The sequence below is a fragment of the Lichenostomus cassidix genome, chromosome 5, assembly GCF_008360975.1.
Source record: "Lichenostomus cassidix isolate B80296 chromosome 5, HeHo_3.0, whole genome shotgun sequence".
NCBI lineage: Eukaryota > Metazoa > Chordata > Aves > Passeriformes > Meliphagidae > Lichenostomus > Lichenostomus cassidix.
This window is the reverse complement of record NC_139486.1, coordinates 26166215-26186091: the sequence shown is the minus strand read 5'-3', so window position 1 is coordinate 26186091 and position 19877 is coordinate 26166215. Positions and strand designations below refer to the sequence as shown.

Here is a 19877-nt window from a genome sequence, read left to right as displayed (position 1 = left end):
TAACAAGAAAACTCCAGAGGGTGGAAGCAAGAGCAGGTAGACTGTCAGGAGCACACAGAAATTTTCCAAGTATCCAGGGATCAGGTTCAGAAAGATAAGGCCCTTATAGGACTAAGTGTGCCCAGGGACATGGAGGGCAACAAATAAAGCTTCTATAGTCACACTGGTGATAAAAAAAAAAGGCTAGAAACAATTTGGTCCTGCTCCTGAAGGAAATGGGAGAACTGGATATGTGGGATATGGAGATGGCTGAGGTACCTACCCGGTCACTATTTTGCTTCAGTCTTCAGTAGCAAATGCTCCAGCCACACTGCTCAAAATGCAGAATTCAAAAGCAGGGACTGGGAGAATGAGAATCTCATGCTATAGGAGATGATCAGGTTCAAGATGTTCAAGATGTCATTCCCTCTAAGGAACCTGAAGGTGCATAAGTCCACGGGACCTGAAGAGATGCATGTGCAGGTCCTGCAGGAAGAGGTGGGTGAAGTAGCTAAGCCACAATCCATATTTGAGAAGCTGTGGCAATCCAGAGAAGTTCCTACTGAACTGACAGGAAACAGGAAAACAGAACCCCCATTTTTAGAAAAGGGGGAAAAAAAGAAACCCTGGGAAACTACAGACTGGTCTGTTTTAGCTCTATGCCTGGCAAGATCGTGGAGCAGACTCTCCTGGAAACTATGCTAAGGCACATGGAAAATTAAGAGGTGATTCTTTACAGCCAACATGGCTTCACTAAGGGTGAATCATGTCTTGTAAATTCGGTGGCCTTCTATGTGTTGGACTTGTGCAAAGCATCTGACACTGTCCTGCACAACATCATTTTTTCTAAACATCACAGAAATAGATTTGATGAATGGAAAGCTCAGTGGATTAGGCCTGGCTGGATGATTGCACTCAAGAAGTTGTGGTCAGTGGCTTGACGCTCAAATGGAGACCAGTGAAAAATTATGTTCGTCAGCAGGTGGTACTGAGACAGGCATTTTTGACATCTTTTTTGGTGACATGGACAGTAGGACTGAGAGCACCCTCAGCAAGTTTGCTGCTGACACCAAGCTGTGTGGTGCAGTTGACAAGCTGGACGGAAGGGAAGTCATCCAGAGGGACCTTGACAGGCTTGAGAGGTGGGCATGTGCAAACCTCAGGAATTTCAACAGGGCCAAGTGCAACGTCCTGCACCTGGGTTGGGGTAATCCCAAACACAGGCTGTGGGGAGAATGGATTGAGAGCAGACCAGATAAGAAGGAGAACACATAGAGAAGGTAAAAGAAAGTAATCTAGAGGGCAGAAAAATGCAAGGAATTAATTTCTTGAGAATCTGTTCCAGGGCGGTCAAAAGTAAAACAAAAATTAGAAGGAAAATGTTACAGAACTTTCATTAGGATTAAGGAAAAAACAGTATTAGTGAGGATCCAGAAAGAAGTTTTCTAGAAATTGTAGGTAGGAGTTTTAAACAATACATTATATTTAAATGAGATGAAAGTCAAGAAATAAAATAATACAAATGCTGTCTCAACAGTTGCAGAGAATTTTGATGGTAATGAGTCTGGAAGAGCAAGAAATGAAAACAGAAGTAAAAGAATTCATCAAGGAAATAGGCTGGGCAAGTGAATGGGTTAGAAGATAAATATGAGACCAAGGAATAGAAAAGATTGATAAAGAAAGAATATACAGTAGCAGAGATTTTTAATTCTCTTGAGAAATGCTGGTTATGTTTTTGTGATAGTTCTATCTTCGGAATATTTTTAGTCATATTACTAATGTGTTGCTGCAGTTGCTCTAATAAATTTGGTTAGTGCTACACAAAATGTTTGATGATCTGACCAGCAGTAGTAAAAACAGTTGCATTTTGGAGCTTCAGAAATAAGTATGTGCAGTATTTAGGCAACAACCAAACCAAAAACAGCTCTCAGAATCCTGAATTTTTTTGTTAGAGGCTGAGTATTGCTGGGTCTAGAACAGCCCAAGAGGGTTTGAACTACATTCCAACTGTGTTATCTAAAAGGTAAAGTACCACAAATCAGCATTTATTTTGTTTTAGTAAATGTGTATCTCCTATTTGACTTGGACAGAAAGTTCCATTTGTGAGATATATTAGAGAGTGCTGACAGAGGTCCGAGTTACTGTAGTGAAAGCATATTATCTTCTTTTGCATGTGGGCAGTTCCACTAAATAAACTGGTAGGAGCTAATTAGAGCTTGGTGCTGCTCTTGCAGCAGGAGCGAAGTCTTGTGTTTCTGTTTGGGACTGCAATCGATCAGGAATTAAGGCATGGTGAGGATATGAGTACAGAATATTGCTTGGTATGTGGGTGCTTGGAACTTCACAAGGTACCTGCTGCTTTGTTCCCATTTTGCCTGAGGATGTCTGGAGTTACTTGCTGGGCTGAGCTGTAACCTCTCAGCTGAGGGGTATATCATTCTTTCTGCTGAGAAATACCAGCCATTTAGACAAATCACAATGCTCATCTAATTTTCACTGTAGGCTGTTTTGTTTTGGAACCTCTTATCCTAGGCTGCTTTATAATAATATGTTTCTTTTAACTATGTCAGTATCTAAAAGTTTCTCTTGTTGATAAAACTATCTGTATTCCCACCCAACATTTAAATATGCCCCAGCCACTGCAGGATTCATGTTTCTATTACTTTCCTGGCCTGAGTTGGCATGTTCTAACCTTCCTTTTCACTCAGTTCCTGCGCAATCATTTCTTGGGTAGGTACCAGAACCATTTCTTCTGCTACCCTATCTCTCTGTATTTGATGATGTGCCAGTCTTGGCACACAAACTGTATCCCTTGGTAACAAGTCTGTCTTTGTGGTTGCCCACAAAATACTGTAATTTATGAAAACAAATGAGATGTTTTTATACCCTGATGGCATCTGACTCATTCATGGCATCTGACTTGCTGACAGTAAATAAGATACCCCAGATGATGATATAGCCTCAGTGCAAGAGTCACTTTCATCTTCTACTGTCTTCTTAATTTGTGTACTGGGATCTTCCTTTGTCCTCTTTCTGACCCTTTTTACATTCAGTCACTTATCTAGGCCACTTAAAACATTAGAAAGTTACAATGGAATTAACCAGAGAAAGCTTTTACATTTATTTTGAGTTGTTTGTCTTCATTGATGGTCTTCAGGAATCTTTAATTTTGCTCACCTTTTGCAATAGTGGGCACCAGTAAGTTTACAAATAACAAGATATTAACATGTACTTCATGCACCTAAAGTTGGGTAAAAGCTGTCCTTCTCATAAACAAAAAATTCTGTCTAGAATGTGAAATTATTAATAAGGATCACTCCAGAAAGATGAAATATGGTTAGACTCAGTAGGTTAATCTAGCTATAAAGACCGAAGTATTCATACAGTAAAAAAACCACAGAGAACTGGAAGCAGTCCTAATTTGTTTTAGCAAAAGGGTTTTTATCTTCCCCATCTGTTTGTTTTGGTGGTTTTTTTATTTTTGTTTTCATTTTTTGGGGTAAATTATTTTCATCCAGATTTGTCATTCCATATTTTGCTGATATAATGTTATATATCACCTTAATTTTAACTTCAGGATTACACAGATGCCTTATAGCTTGCCTAACAAGACTCTGCTAGGAATCATCTTAAAAGAAAAAGGAGACTGCCTGGCAATTGCAATAGCAATAGCAACAATCTTCATTTAACTAAACTCAAAATTGCCATCTAAAATTCCTGCTCAACAGCTGGAGAAGCTTTAACTCACTATGCACCTTCCTCTAGAAGGTGTAGTCTACTTGAAAGACTGTGAAGTTAAAAAAGGATTTGGGACAGACTTTATTTATCATAATTTATTGTGCCCATAAATTAAGTTGAAGTGTGAATATATAAGTTTTTTTCTGCAATTTTTAAAAAAATCCTTTGCTCAGCCGGTGGTATATCCAATGCAAGTTATGTGTTTAACCTCAATGGGTTATTCTGGCTGCTACAGATGTTGCCAGTTTGGGCATGTCTTGTCCAGGTCAGGTATGTCTCTGTATAAAAGGCTACGATGAGGTGGCCATGGAAATTGACTTTTTTGGGACATGGAGAGAGAGAGAGAGAGAAAACTGTGGTTTCTAATGGATTTTACTTTAGCTGCAGTTCAATATTCCTGTGTTTTTGGTGAGTGGAGAAGCTGCTATTTCTCCAGACTGCTCATTCATTGCATGAGAAACATACCTGTTTTATGGAGCAGACAATTTCTTTTCTAATTCAACAGAGAGGGCTAATTATTGAAGGGACAGTGTTATTCATGCATTTAAAATGGAGATTTTGAGCTAAGGCGATTTGAGTTAGGTGCTGTAGTTCTCACTTTGTCCTAACGTCTGAAATATTGTCTGATCACCAAGTTCACTACTTTACTTCATGGAAAAAAAAAAAGGAAAATTATTTCTCTTCTTCTGAGTCATGTTATGCGTACATTACACTGTAAGTCCAGCAAAGCCCTCGTCTGTATTGGCTTGAAAGTATGCTGTACATCCAGCCACATAATTGAAAATAATAAGGCCACAATAAATGGGATGGCCTTGGGGTATAACACCCAAGGGATTCAATTGGTGTCGCTTTGTATCAATGTCCATGCATCATGGTAATTGAGGTAACATAACCAATTACCACGTTTTAATTAGAGTTGTAAGGACTTGGGAAAATCTGCAATGGTGAGACAGCTCACTGGAAAAAAAAGAGAAAGGAAAAAAAAGAGAAAGGCACTTCTTTCCACAAGCCTGTTTCTGAGGAAGTATAGAGCCTGCTTAAAGGGCTGTTCAGGGTTTTTACCCGACATTCTCCTGGTTTCCTTCTTTATAATGTTGGAAAAAACAAATTGTTAAAATGTACTATATTACTTCTGATTTGGTATCTTTTTTTCTTTTTCTCTATTTACCTGTTTCTGTGATGCTTTCTGGGAAAGACGACAGTTTTTCATAATGTTGGGCATGTTGTCTCCCCTTCACTTCTCTATATTTACTTGACTGATGGAATATTTTTTTAACCCATGGAATGACACTTGTTCTAAGATTAAAAAATACACAGACAAACCCACTTCCTTCAGGGGTAAAAAATGAATCTATCATTGCTCAGTTATTTGCTATACAGCTTCACTAAACAAAACTCAGTTTTTACTAGTTTTTTTATTGCATCACAAGTTATCATTTTGTAAGGTGAGGTCTAACTAAAAATCTTGCATAAAATTTAGAAGCTCATCAGGAATGTCTAGCATAGCAGAGTGCTGAGGGATGATTAACTTAATTGGATGAGGAGGGCACACTACATATTGAACACCTATTACATGATCTAGCCCTTACAAATTATTTAATTGTTTATCTTTGAACCTTTACAAATTGGTTTTTTTCATTATCTATCACAATTATTGTTTTGATATTGGACCTCTTCTATATAGCCTATCACAGTACAGTTTTGATGGCTTGCATTTGACCACTTTGGTGCTTCCTTAAAATATTTTTTTAAGTGAGTGGATGTTTGATTTTAGAGTTTGTAATATGATGCACCATTCTCATATGTGAGGTGTGTATATTTTTGAGCTTCTGGGTTGCATTGCAATATCCATGTCAGACAGCATGGAACAATTATCTGTAGGGTCTAAAATGTAGTTACAGAAACAGTGAACATAAGTCTAGATTTTTCTTGGACTTTAATTGACTGTAGGTGATATGCCCCGCATTCTTGCAAGAAATTCTGTGTTTCTTGTAAGTTTCTTGAGGACCAGCCACAGTTATGATGGCAGCCATCATGGCAGTACACAGAGTCTGGATGAGCTGACAAAATAGAAGCTAGTAAAATCTTTATTGTTGAACAGATCTTAGTGAAAAATTGCAGACCCAGTCAAGTTTAGTCAAAATTCAGATAAATGCTGTGTTGTATTCTTGAGAGAGTCTCCTGGGTGGTCACATGCAGCAGTAGGTTTTTAGAGTGAACAGAAAGAAAAAAAAGAAATACATATAAGTCTTTCAACAGAGGGCTATACTCCCTCCTCAGAGACTGCAAATTTTTCTGTCAAACTGAAAGTATAAGGTAACAATCCAAGAGTGAAATACTCCCTGCATTTCACCAATCTGCTATGTTATTCGGCTGTTTCCCTCACTCCGGCAGATGTTGCCATGTTTTGCCATGGCTTTATAAAATGATGGGAAGTTCAAGCTCATAACCCCAGCCAAACCAGACAAAGTCTAGACCTCTGAGAGAGTGAACCTTCTCAAAGGTGGCTCATCTGAGCTCACTGCCGCAGAGTCATTCTTTTAGCTCTTGATCTAATTTAAATCACATAGTGGACTTCATTATTGACAACCAATTGTTGGTTGAATTAGACAAGGAGAGGCTAATGGCTAATCCAGACTCCAGAGACTAAAGCAGCCTTATTCCACTACTTCAGAATCTCTGTTAAACCATACTAAGCCTGAGCTCTCCCTGTGGAGAGGATGGAAAGTAAAGGTACAGTCTACCAATTCTCTAGAGTCACAGAAGACGATTTGGGACTAGGCTGAATTGTTAAGGTTGATAGCAAATATAGTCACCAATTCTACTTTGTTGCTTCCCTGAGCACTGTTTGTCTTGGTTAGTGAAAAGAGAGCACTGAATAGAAAGTCTTCATGTGTAGCATAGTTTCAGTATGGACAATGATAGGAATAGGCTTTTCTGTGAAATCTCTTTCAGTGCAGTTTATCTTTGCTCCAGAAGGTGAACCAGCTGAAGCAGAAAGAATAGCTCAGCATTCTTGTTCTTGCAGTCCCTTGCCCTGAACTGAAATGTCTAGAAATACATTTCCTGCTAATGTTGATGCTATTGATTACATATGAATTTTTGGTTTATATAACAGTGAAACCTACTAGAGCATTTCTTGTAGCTTGTTCAACCAAAATCCTACAGTAGCAAGTTCCAATCGCCATTGTCTTCAACTGGAACTCAACATACTACTTTGAGATACATATTTCTCTTCTGCAACTCCTTGCTAATCTGCAGACACATTTAGTTTCTTCACCTTTTCCAGGGTACCCAGCAAACTTTCTAAAATGAGAGGTGAAATTTACTTTTTGTGAAAAGTAAGTTATTTGCATGAGCATAGGAAGATAAATTAAATTGCATTAAAAGTAAAGAGTTATTTTAATGATGAAAACAACTGCGACAATACTTAATTATTCCAAGCCCTATTTGATTTTTTTCTTGATGAAACACAAAAAATTTCTTGACATTTACTTGCTTTATTAGAAGACCTGGTTCATTTATGAGACTGGGAATGCTTCATAATGGCTGCTCATAATTAAAAAAAAAAAAAAAGGCTATGAAAGCAACATAAATAAAGTATATATTTCCCAGTATCATTATTTTTAACCCAAATATGATACTTGATCATGCATAACTACTGTCCACACCTCATCCTACAGTGGAAAACTGACTTCAGTTATTCAAGACAGAAAATACCGCGGTCACAGTGTTGCAAGACTAGGAACCTGGTGTTAGAATTAGCTCAAAGCATAGTGTCTGAATTGCGTATAAAATACTTTGACTGTACTAATGTTTTTAGTTACATCCTGTGAGAAGTCAGTTCTAGTGACTGACAAGTCTTTAAATTGCTGACCTTGTTCTTTTTTATGCTTTATTATATTAGGGGAACAATAACATAAACTTGCTGGCTCAATGCCACAATTTTTTGTATACACATCTACATATATTTTAAAGTATTACTTTGGATTTCTTCTTTATTCCTTTCCTGATTAGTTCAGTTTTAAACTGTTCAAATGCATGAATTCAGAGAGGGAAAATCAATCTATTTTAGAGTTACTTAAACACTTAAAATTATTATATCTCAGAAACTTTCAAGCTGGTCAGTGGTGCTGTGCTACCCAGTAAGAAGTTGTAAATCTGTCTTCTGGGAATATATGAACCCTCTGTGTTCATCCATGCAGTCCAAAGATACTCCTGTTCCTCAGCTATCTTGTCATTGACTCTGTATTCTAGACTGGTGTTGTTTCAGAGTTGGATGAGAAATTCATAGCTAGTAAAAAGTTGGTAACATTTCTCTGCTGATCTGATTTTTTTTAATGGTTGAGGTTTACAAACACCCAAGAGATATAGAATGCCACTTAGGCCTTCAAAAGTAACAGTTTATCACATGGCTCTGTAATTCAACATATGATCATGAAAACTCCGTCATATTTCTCATATGTAATTGAATTTGACTCCTGTTGGGGGCATATCCAACATTCTTAATTTCTTTGCATTTATAGGTAACTACAGTATTTGAAAATCAATTTGCCACAGTCATTTAAAATAAATACTCTACAAATAGTAAAATTCAGGTTTTGATATGAGAGAATTCAATCCTGTAAAACCTAGAAAAGTGAGATTTATAACTTTATACTGGGAAAAGTCAACACCACAGTAGCAGGTTTTGGCCTTTATATCATGGCAGCATATGTTCTACCAGTCATCTGTCAATCTATTGGTCTTTTATTTCCTTGCTACAAATTAGCAGTGGGTAAAGCACTTTTGCACAGCTTTGATAAAGACATATTCCTTTTTTACTGAAACATACATTAGAACTGCAAGGTGACTAAAATCTTCAGTTGAATTCTCCAGAATAATTAGTTTTAGTAGGAAAATAAGTAATATGCAGAAATTGGGAATCCAAATGTCTTCCGAAAGCATGTAGATACTGAAAGAACTGTCAAACACCATTTAAACAGCAAATTTACCTTATTAAGAAAGAAATGGTACATTGGTTAGGTTTTTATTTTCAAGGACAGAGGTCTTCAAAAAAACTCACTTCCTATTTAGGCACTTAGGTATAGGGTCGGATATTTAATAGTGCTCAGCAGACACTGACTCTCATTGCAATGCATTGTGTTGAAATTACAGGATGAAGTCAGTGTTTTATTTGTATGCCTAATATCCACTAATCATAAGTTCGTGATTCAGGCCAGCATTGTTTTAAAAATTATAGTTAAAGGAAATATGAAAGTCACAAACTTGTGATTATTAAATTAATTTGACTTGTTGCTCTGCATGTTTGATGAATCCAACTCTGCAAGGAATGGTATCTGAGTGTAATTGAAGCTAATTTTCAGATCTTTTTTTTCAAGAGTTCTCAAATAAAATAGTTTTTAGAAAAAGAAGAGGGAACCTGATATTCTGACAGGTTGAATTGCAGTTTTTCCATCTTACAAGGGCATTCCATATTGGATGATGAGGCGACAACCCTCATGCCACTCTGGAAATATATTTGCAGGATCTTCAGGAAGTCATGCATAGTCAGTATCTCATTGTACTATAGGATATTCTAGGTGCTGCATCAGCTCTAAGCAGGCAGGAATACAATTGTAAAGTATTTTAAAAATAAATGGAAATAACTAAAGTACAATTATTCACTCTTTTTTTTAACACACAAAGTAAAATGTACTTTATGAAATTATCAGGCAGGAGATTTAGAACAATCAAAAGGGAATACTATTTTAATGGAGTGGATAATAAAAATGAAATTTGTTCCTACAGGATAGCAAAAATACAAATGAGTTCAGTAAGCAATTAGACAAATTGATGGAGGAGACATCAATTAATGCTTAATAAATTCCAACTCTGAATGTCCCCACAGGCTGACTTCTCAAATTTGGAATGGTAGCTTCTATACCCTTCTATGTGTTGGAGGGTTTTTAAACTTTTCCATAAACATTCACTACCAACCACTGCAGGAGATGGACTCTGCTGAATGGACTGTTGATCTCACCCAAAATGACAGATTCTGTTTGAAAGCACGTGAACATGCAGATTTGGAGGCTTACCTATACTATGTGTACAGTGAAGAACTTTTACAGTATGCCTTGAGAGTTTTCATTGTGTTTGGAGGGTTTTTTGCTATTTCCAAGGACTGGAACACGGCCATTTAGGTAGTGTGCTTTCACCAGAAGGAAACTTTCAAAAATGTACCCACTTAACAGTTTTCCAAGATATTTCTAACATATTTTTCTCTAAAACATACAGAAAATATAGTAAGTACCTCTACACAATATTTAAATAGGTACATACATTTTTGTTAGAGGTACTATAATATGCATTAAATAATAAAATGTAAATTATGAGCACTGAAGATCTGAATTTCATTTCTCCTTACATATAAGATATTTGTGTCATCATTGTATCTCTAGTCCATGTCCAGGTCTTCGTGTTTGGTGTGTGTGCATTAATATGTAAATTACCTTGCCAGATGCATTAAGCAGTGTTTGTTTATTCTATTTCTTTTGGCATAGCATATAACTGAATATCTGCCAAAAATGTGGCTGCTTCAGGGAACACTGTTTGAGTCCAAGGAAGTTTTGGAAAGAAAGATATATCATAAGTCTTTACTCTGTGAAACAGTAAATTCAAAGGAAACTCTGTTCATAAAAAATATCTATATTAATGTAAAATAATGAGTTTGTAAAACACAATGAGCAAACAGAATCTTTTTAGAACAATCTGTTTATATTGGCTTTGTAAACAAGAATACAGTACTAAGAGGCAGTGATTTTTCATGCGTGGGAAGGATGACTAAATTTGGTGAAATGTGAAAATGGAAAGTTTAAGAAAAATTATTTTAAAATGGCATATTAATCTCCCCTAACACATAGCAGTTGAGTGCATTTAAATTTAGAAATCAGTGACGTTTAAGTGTTTAAAAATTGCATTAATGATGCATAGAGCTATCTACTTATACTTGCAATCCTTTCAGTCTTCCAGGCTGACACTTCCTTTTTTATCCAGCCAGCTAATTTCCCCTCCTTTGTGAGGAGTAACTGTTTTCACACTAGTGCTTACCCAGCAAGCCTCCTCATTGTTTCATGGTTAATTATCTTCTTGAGCTTCACCTTCTCGAGTGAACGGAGAAAGACTGGGCCTCCCTACAGCTCTAATGAAAGATAAGTTTTAAAGATTCACTTTGTGAATAGATGCAGTGTCTGATCTACAAACATAATAAATGAGTTCCTAAATTTTATGGAGTCACAGCTTATCCAACAGGGTAACTGAACAATTCAGAAAGACGCTTTATTCTAAAAATCCATTTTGATTTTTAAGGAGAGGAATATTTTTTCAGTGTGGAACCAATTCCATAAACTGTTCCAAAATTTCTAAGCATTACACAAAAAGTACATGTCAAACATCCAGTTCCAGTAAAAACCTGAGCAGCTGCAGGAAAGACTTTAAGCTCTACACTGCATATTAACAAAACTTCTACTGATAGAACATTAATACTAATACCCCTGTGTTCCCCAGTTATTACTTTGTAAACTCTTAGTATTCATTAGACTTCTTGTGCCTCAGCAGCACTGAAAATAGTCATTGTGGACAGACTGAAATCTTCAGCTTATATTTCAATTTGAGCACAAGTTTAAACTGTGTGATGTGGCTAGCACAGTTTTTCCCATGAGAGGTTTTCTTGTGTTTTGTAAATAAAGATAAAGTTTGGATGTTTTTGGAACAGTGTCTCAGAACTTGGACAGTGCAGGCCTGGCCAATCAGGCCTGGGGGAAGGCTTCTGACTGACCAATCTGGGTGACTTTTGAGAACTCTATAAATGTGATGAAATCAAAACAATAAAGGTCATTCCTTCTTGCCACTGAGAACCGATGCATTCATTACTCTGCTAGCTGCTCAACAGCGACAGTGTGACATTTAAAATAACCTGTAACAGAAGAAAATTGAATGGCAATATAGTGATTTTGTAACAGTGAGTTACTCCCTATTGCAATTTTGTACTGAGTCAAACTAAGCCAAGCACATACAAACCTTTCACAATAGCAAGATATAGTTGTCCACTACTTTGGCTTCTTCTAAGTGAATTTCTACAAAGTATGTTTATGTCAAATAATTTCCCGAGTCACCAAACCAAACTGTGCACATAATACTGGTACTTGAGACATTGCACAGGACCTGTTCAATGTACTGTCCTACACTGGAAATTCCAATCCTTTTTATTCAGCCAGCTCCAGAGCCGTGTTGACATCTATTATGTACAGAGAGAGCTATAAACATAATCACTTACCAGAGAAGGAGACAAGAAAATAATCTGGAAGTTCAAGAATGAGATGATCTTGGTGAAAGAGCTCTGCCTACCTAGGGACTGCTTATATTTGGAGATTAGGCCAGTGTTTCTGCATTGCAATATTTGAAAAACAGCTTTTCTTAGCTATAGGCTGTGTAATGGCAAAGAGCAATTGTACCGGTGTAGCCTCAAAGTGCTTACCATTGTAATTTTGATCCATTGCCAGAACTATCTGCCGCTTACTAACAACTGTGATGTTTAACTTAACACTTGGAAATCCATGGGTAGGCAGACTGCGCAAATACTTATTGTATGCAGTATTCTTCTAGCCTTTGGTTTAACAATACTTGCTTATTGACTCCCCTCAAGTCGATATCCCAAATTTGCAGATGGTGAATCAAACACCTCAGGAAATACCAGAACTGAAATTACAAAGAAATTGTGTTGAAAATTTAAATAAGGGGGACAAGGAGTCCATTCTCATTGATAACATGAATTTGGTGGTCTCTCAGCTGATTCAGAAGAAGAAACTGATGATAAGGACAGGTATTTTTCATGCAGTCCTGTTATTCATAAATAATAGATAGTCTCCCTTTCCAGTATACTGGAAGAATTTTTATTTAGAAGTTCAACTCTCTCTATTCCAGGTCTTCATGCAAAAAACTTTCTTTCTAGTTTTCTCCTGAGGTCAACCTCCTAAGGGCTTATGTCCTGCTCCTTTGTACCTTATATCTATCTATGTTTCTATGGTGATTCTTACTCTTCAAAGTTTTTCACAAAAACTCATTTCTGCTGAAACAAAGCTCTTAAAAAAGCCATGATATCAGGTGTCCTGATGTGCCTGCTATAGGTTGGAGATGGCTATTGTGTCCATTCACAGCATCCACTGAGTTGTTCTGGTTTAACAGGGAGTACACTGTTAAAGGAGCACCAGTTCTAATGCAAATGATACTAATTTGAAAGTATTCTTAATCAGTTTGCAGACCTCTTAACCACTACAAAGAGAAAAAAATAGTGATTTTATTATGCCATTTTGCTTGTACAATTTTTTTATGAGCATCTAAAAGCAGAATGCAATTTATTTGCCATTAATACTGGTGTTCCACAGATTCCCTTGATTTCATGGATATTTTATAGTCTTAGCCATAAAGACCCCATTTGGGTCACATTCTGAGACTTGGCATGGATGAACTCTCACCAACTTGCATGGGCATGTATTTGAGGTACAGTGCCAGGATTTGCTCTGTTCTGAACTATGTGTGCATGGAAACATTTTGGGTTTGAAAGCTAGGAATGTTTTGCTAGGAGTTTCATAAAGGGCTTGTGATGGATTCTTGAACAAAGAAAATCATATATTTCTCTGAAGTAAAGGTGAGATATGAAATGACATTCAAGGGCGAAAAATCCTGTCATGTAACCTCTTGACAGATGAAAAGAAAGCTACAAAGCAGTAAAAACAGCAGTCAGTAAAATATGCCATGTAGCCAGGTTTTCTCATAAAAAAAAAAGCCCAAATACACAACTTGTGATATAGATCTGGGATTGTAAACCTATTTGGATGTCAATATTATTCAATATAAAATGTTATAGGTGTTCTTCTTTCTAGTAACATTTAAGGGGCTTCTTTAGCAAATGAGAAACAGAGATGTTAGAAAGGATATGGTGCCAAAAACAAGGCTACTGCTTCCATAGAGGATGGAAAACAGATACAGGATAGGTCATTCAGAATGATGCACTGATGCACAGTGCAGGTTCTGAACTTGTTGTTGAGCAAGCTTTTGCCTTGATCTGGGATTAAAGTTGGTTGCTGCAGGCCTTCTGCTGACATGGCTCACCTTCTGTTTCAGCCTGGCTTGTACACTCCAGCTGGAGTGTGATGGAGAGGCTGGAGCCTTTCACTCTTTCTTTTGTCCATCTGGTGCTGCAGGCAGCTTACCAAGGAAGTTAGAAGACCCTCATAGGACTCATATGCAGGCTCGACTGACCCCAGAATGTTACCTAGCATCATCAAGTGACATTGAAATAGCAGAAGAATGCTTAGAGAATGGCCAATTTCCCTGATTTCTAAAACACTTCTACTACCAGTAGGGATCAATAGTTTTCAGGTTAGAATCCTCTTCAAATGTCACTGCAGTTATTTTATCTGTTGCTTAGAAGATGTGTCCACAAGGCTGCTGCCACCATAAAGAAAATTACCTGTTTTAAAACCTGGATATGACAATAGTAGTAATCTAGACTGTTATTTCTGAGCATTATCAGAGAACTTCAAACATCATCATAAAGACCTGAGCATTGGTGGAGCCTCAGTTCTTCCCAGCTCATACTGAGACCATTGCAGGTGACATCTGTGACTGCAGAGGGCAGAGGCAAAGTCAGTGTCCTTTCTGTGGTACAGGAATCTGTGCATACAACCCCCCAGGTAGGACCCTGGTGCTACCTGTAAGCATGCGTAACCCTTGAAAGAAAAGGAGGACTTCTGCATGTGCAGGATTGCGCATGTAATTTCACCAAGAGAGACAATAATATTTGTAAAATGCATTAATAGATTACCACAGGTTTAGTTCTCATTTTCTCAGGAAATAAATGTATATCTGCTTTTAATTACGATTATAACAAATATGTATGGTCATGACATGTTTCTTTCCTGATCTGTGATAAAGCATGCTGCCTCCATATATTCTGAGACTATATTATAATGTGTAGGCCGCTTCAGTATTATGCACAAGAAACATTATGCATATGCTTATGCATATTAAAACATTGGGAAATGGGGATAGTTTTCTTTTCCCTGTTATATAGGGAACACCATTTAGAAAATGAGTTTAAGTGAGGCAGAGGTGAAGTGGTACTGTACACATGACCATTTCCCTCAGCAGAAGTACTTGGCATACTTGCATTTTTCAAAAGACAAAATCATGTTTGTCTTCCTTGAATGTGTATGCATTCCTGGAGGTGGGGGATGGTGTTCTGTCCTTTTTCTTTTTCCCCTGGCCTCTAAGTGCAGTTGAGTTTGGATAATTTGGCCACAGCAGCTGAAGGATATGTTGCAGGGAGGGAGGAAGAACAGAGTTTGTATTTATTATTGTAAAAGCTCTTTTTTTCATGTTAATTCCTTTAAAAAAATGTAATAGTACGTAGGGGTTATATTACAGGCCTGTTTCACCAACACAAAGTATCTATACTGGAGTAGCACATGCAAATGAAGTTGAAACAGAGAATCATTGTTTAATATAATTTGCTTCAGAAAAATATAATTTGCTTCAGAAAAAAGCTAAACTATTCTTGTTTTAGTAAAGGAAACAAATGAAAAAATGCATTTTGACACTCTTCCTTAAAGAACATTGGGGCTGAGGAAATGTCTTTATTTGGCTTAGTAACCTTATTTCTTCCCATTAACATTATCTGCAGCTTAACTGGTTAGCCATTAAACACCAACTCTACAAGCATTTATGAACACACCTAATTGTGCTCATAAGAGTTATCCCACTGTAATAGGAATCCTGTCCTGAGAAAAATAGTTCTGGGTTCAAAGCAGGAACAGCTAAACTCCTTAAAGCAGCACATTCAAATACATTAGAATTAATTTAACCTTTCACTCTTCTGAGTCTATAATTTAATTAATTATTCACCTAATCATAGTTAAAACTTTTCATGCAACAGTAAATGTTCCTAACTGTTGTTTATCTAGTGGTAATATGTAAAAAATAGGAATATGCATAATATTGTGCATCTTTTCATTCTTTCCATTGTTTCTTTTTTTACTTTCTTTGTCAAAACTATTTGCCTTTTCTTGCTGTGAACCCTGTGACCACAGAGATCTTCTCTAAATGTAGTGGTATTTAGTGACTTTATAATGATAGAGGCTGCTCTGACCTACTTTAAAACTGTCCATTTTTAGAAAAATTAAATATACATTTATACTCACACACTCTTGCACGTATAAAAAACAAGTTTCTAAATTCCAGGAAATTTAGTACAATCAATTACACAAACTGGTATCCAAAATTTTTTTGCCAGACCGGATGGTACCTTTGCGACAGGTTTTGCCACAGACTTTAGCAAAGCCAGGGCATAAGAGTCAGCATATGGGGCTAACCCCATTGAAATGTGAAGCTCTGTAGCACACTCCAAGATTCCTGTTAAATATAATCTGTCTTACATGTGGAGATCAGCATGTCTGTCTGTGATAGACCCCTTCCTTTTAGGGTATTTGCATTTCAAGAAGGGATCATAGAATCATACAATCACAGAATGGTTTGGGTTAGAAGGGACCTTAAAGATCATCTCATTGCAATTCCCCTCCCATGGACAGTGAGTCCTTTCACTAGACCAAGTTGCTCAGATACCTCGAACGAGGCTAGGCAGAACTTCCTTTGGAGTCTGCAAGTGCAAACTCTATAGGAAAGCCACATTCTTAATTAACTGAAACAAAAAACATGGCACAGCTCTTACACAAGTAAAGTTTTCCCAATTGGAAATGGCAGTAGAAGATTTATCTGCTTTGTGTAAAAGATAAATTGTACAATACTATACGGTTCTTTTGAATGAAAAACATAGAAGAAGAAACAACACTATTTTTTCCCAGTAAAGTGAGCAAACAGAATTCATCTCTGACACTATCCAACATTTATCATTTTTACCCTCTTCTGTATAGCACCAATAAAGGATAAGTTTGGTGAATTTTAGACATTCTGTTGGCAAGACCTAATAATCTATTACTAACATGATGACTCTAATCAGCCAGCACTCTACCTCTGCACTGAGCAGCCTGAAAAAGAGACATCTGATATAATAAAAATAGCCCTTAGAAATTCCTGGGTTTTTACCTAGCTATTGCTATCAGTGCAAATGTAGGCTGGAGTGACACCACCTTCCATTCTTCACTCCGAAGATTTATTCAAGAGGCTGTCGTTCAGCTCTTCCAGAAACTACCTCAAAGTTCATCTTGTTCAAACAGTTCACTAAATTTTGTAAAAAAAGATAGGGAAAATATATACCTGTACTAAAAATGCCAAATTCAAAATATTTGGGACTTAAGCTGAGTGGTTTGTTTCAAAGTTTAAACTTTGTACTTGGGAAAGACTGCCAATTTAGCTGATAACCACTAAATTTGTACTTCAAGGGATATGATGTTTATAACTAAAGTAGTAATTCACTAATATCAATTTATGTCAGTTCCTTGGACAGAGAAAACTATATTGGTAAAATAACCATGTCTACATAAGAGTCTTTGCAAGTATAACCAACAGAGGGAAAATAAAATAAAATAAAATGAAATATAATAAAAATAAAATAAAATAAAATAAAATAATAAAATAAAATAAATCCCTTACTATAAGACTAAGCCTGCAAAACTTCTGATTATATGCCAGGCCTCAGAAAAGCATGTGCATTTGAAGAATAAAAAAGTCGGCTTTGAAGTGGGGAGCACTCAGTGAAGATGAATGGGCTGAGGTCACAACTCTACATGTTTTATTGTTTTAGTCCATCTGACTTGCTGAATAAACAAGGCAGCCAAGTGCTGATTTACAGAGAGAAGGTTATCTTCCTGACCAATAAGGACCAAATGTTTTGTTTTGAGAAACAGAATCAGATTCTATGGAACATAAAATCCTTGGAACCTGCTGCTGATTTCCTGCCTTCAATAATTTCTTCTTGCAGCTGGCAGAAGCTTAAAACAGTGAAATCAAGCAGTTTAGGAAACTTTCCACAGCAAAGTCTTCGTAATGCTGAGTACAATGGAGTCGTAAAACATGACACGGAGAAAATGAGCCATTGAATCTGATTTCTTTCTTAATCTAACAGGTTTTCAAATAAACAATTACAATCATTCTCCTGCATTTTACATAAATGTTACTTAATGGTCAGCTACAGGTGGGAAACGGGGTCCAAGTAAGTACAAACCAGGAGCTTTTATTAAAACATGGCAAACTGGCAAATCCAAATAAAGATTTCTGAACTCCACAATGTACAGAACTGCTCTTAGAGCCATAGTTGTCTAGCAAATGGGTGTTTTTGCAGGAATTTAACTTTAGCCAATGTCTCATGGGGGGGAGGGGGGAAGGACTCTAGCAAAAATATTCTCCAAAAGCTTTGCAGTAGGTAGATCCAGAAAGTGGCTCTAAATTTCAACGTAAGTCATGACAGATTCATGAAATACCAGAGGCCTCCTAACCTGCCAAGTCGGAAAAAGTTCTTTTGCACCCGCAGTTCTGCCCATTGTTATGTGCAATATCTTAACACAGCTACAGTACTCAGGGACCTACATTACAGCTAAGCCCAATGAACCATGGGGACACAGATTTATCTCAGATGGAGAGAGTCTTGATTTATCAAATAAGTTAATAATTGTATCACCCTGTTGAATGGTGGATAGCTACTTTGCCTGGTTTGAAGAAAATAATTCCTCCTGATTTCATTTGATTGTTTTAGCCTTTGGTTTACTGGACATACTGGAACGATATAGCCTTGTGTCTTGCATAGAAACAATGCCACCTATATCCGTAATTAAACAGTCACTGGAGCAGAGATTTGACACTGTCTGTGTCTCTTGCTGGTCAAACATGCCAAACTCAGCACTGCAGGACAAAATTCTCCTCATCGATCTATGACCAAATTAATATTTAATTATTTTATGCAAAATTACATAGGACAAGTAGACTTTTTTTCAGAACAGCATGTAGGTAGGGCTTCTCCTGAGAGAATAGTTTGGTTCAAATCGCTTATGCCCAGTCTGACAAAGGGTCCCATGCCCAAAATCAGTGTCCTAACTATTGAGCTCACAAAAGGGCTGAGGAGCTTTAGTTCCTACTTCAAAGAAAGTTTCCAGCTGAGAATCGAAGTCAGAAGTACATGCCTTTCCTTGCACAATTAACCTTGGCCAAGTTTTGATGAATCTAAGTCAGTAACTAAGTTGTGCAGAACTGCACTTCGTTGGACTACAGCCTCATTTTATCTGCTTTATGTTTGCTGTGATTTGCTCTTGCTGTTTGGCATGATGTCAATGCTGTATTTGAAAAACACCACTGGCTCAAAGAAAATTAGAGGGAGCAAGAGATCAGAGTTGAAAGGTTTTGTTGGAAGAAGTGCTTGTGTTTGTGGATACCATGATCACTGTTCAGCTGTTCAGATGATGTAAACCAAGCAATTCTACATTAGTCAACAGTTCTATTACAAGACTCCCTGTATAAGCAAAGCCTTCTGTAATATGGAGGCCTCTCAATAAATAGAAAAATAAAGTGAAATTAATTTGTGCTCAGCCCCCAAATCAGGGACCATTTCAGTCTTATTTTCAAGTGCTTAAAGTGGTTTGGCACTGTTGGTCATTTGGCACATCACATTTGAATGAGAAAAGTTGTCAAGGTGTTTTTCCTCTTCCACACATGTTTCTGGAAGTAACAATTCTTGTTACCACATGTTCTGATTCATAATAACAAATATTACTGAAGAGTTACAAAATTCTTTAAAAAAAGAAAATTAGGTTTAGCTCAATTATTTATTAACCCTTTTCCAGAGAAAGGTACCAGGGCAGACAATATTTGAAACTCATGTGGTCCTTGAGTAAACTGATTGAACTTTCAGCTGAAGATATTTACATTCATCAGAGTTACTTACTGGCCATTAGTGCTTTTATTATCAAGTAAAGAATAAATACAAATTCTAACAAAAATTCATCAGATATTGTGATCCATTGTCCTAAGGTTGACAATACAGAAGATTGTTATAAAAATTTTAAAAATCCTTTCATATATCCTTTACACCTTAATTATTTTAAACTTAAGCAGGCTAAGAAAGATTTTAATATATCCAACATAATTGCATGTTTTTTACTAACACACTCTTGTGT

The 19877-nt window shown here is 36.8% G+C and overlaps 1 protein-coding gene across 4 annotated transcripts in view; it reads left to right on the top strand.

Annotated features, from left to right (window-relative positions):
* Positions 1–19877, top strand: part of AKAP6 (A-kinase anchoring protein 6) — a 263132-nt gene that overhangs the window by 233469 nt on the left and 9786 nt on the right. The window lies entirely within an intron of this gene.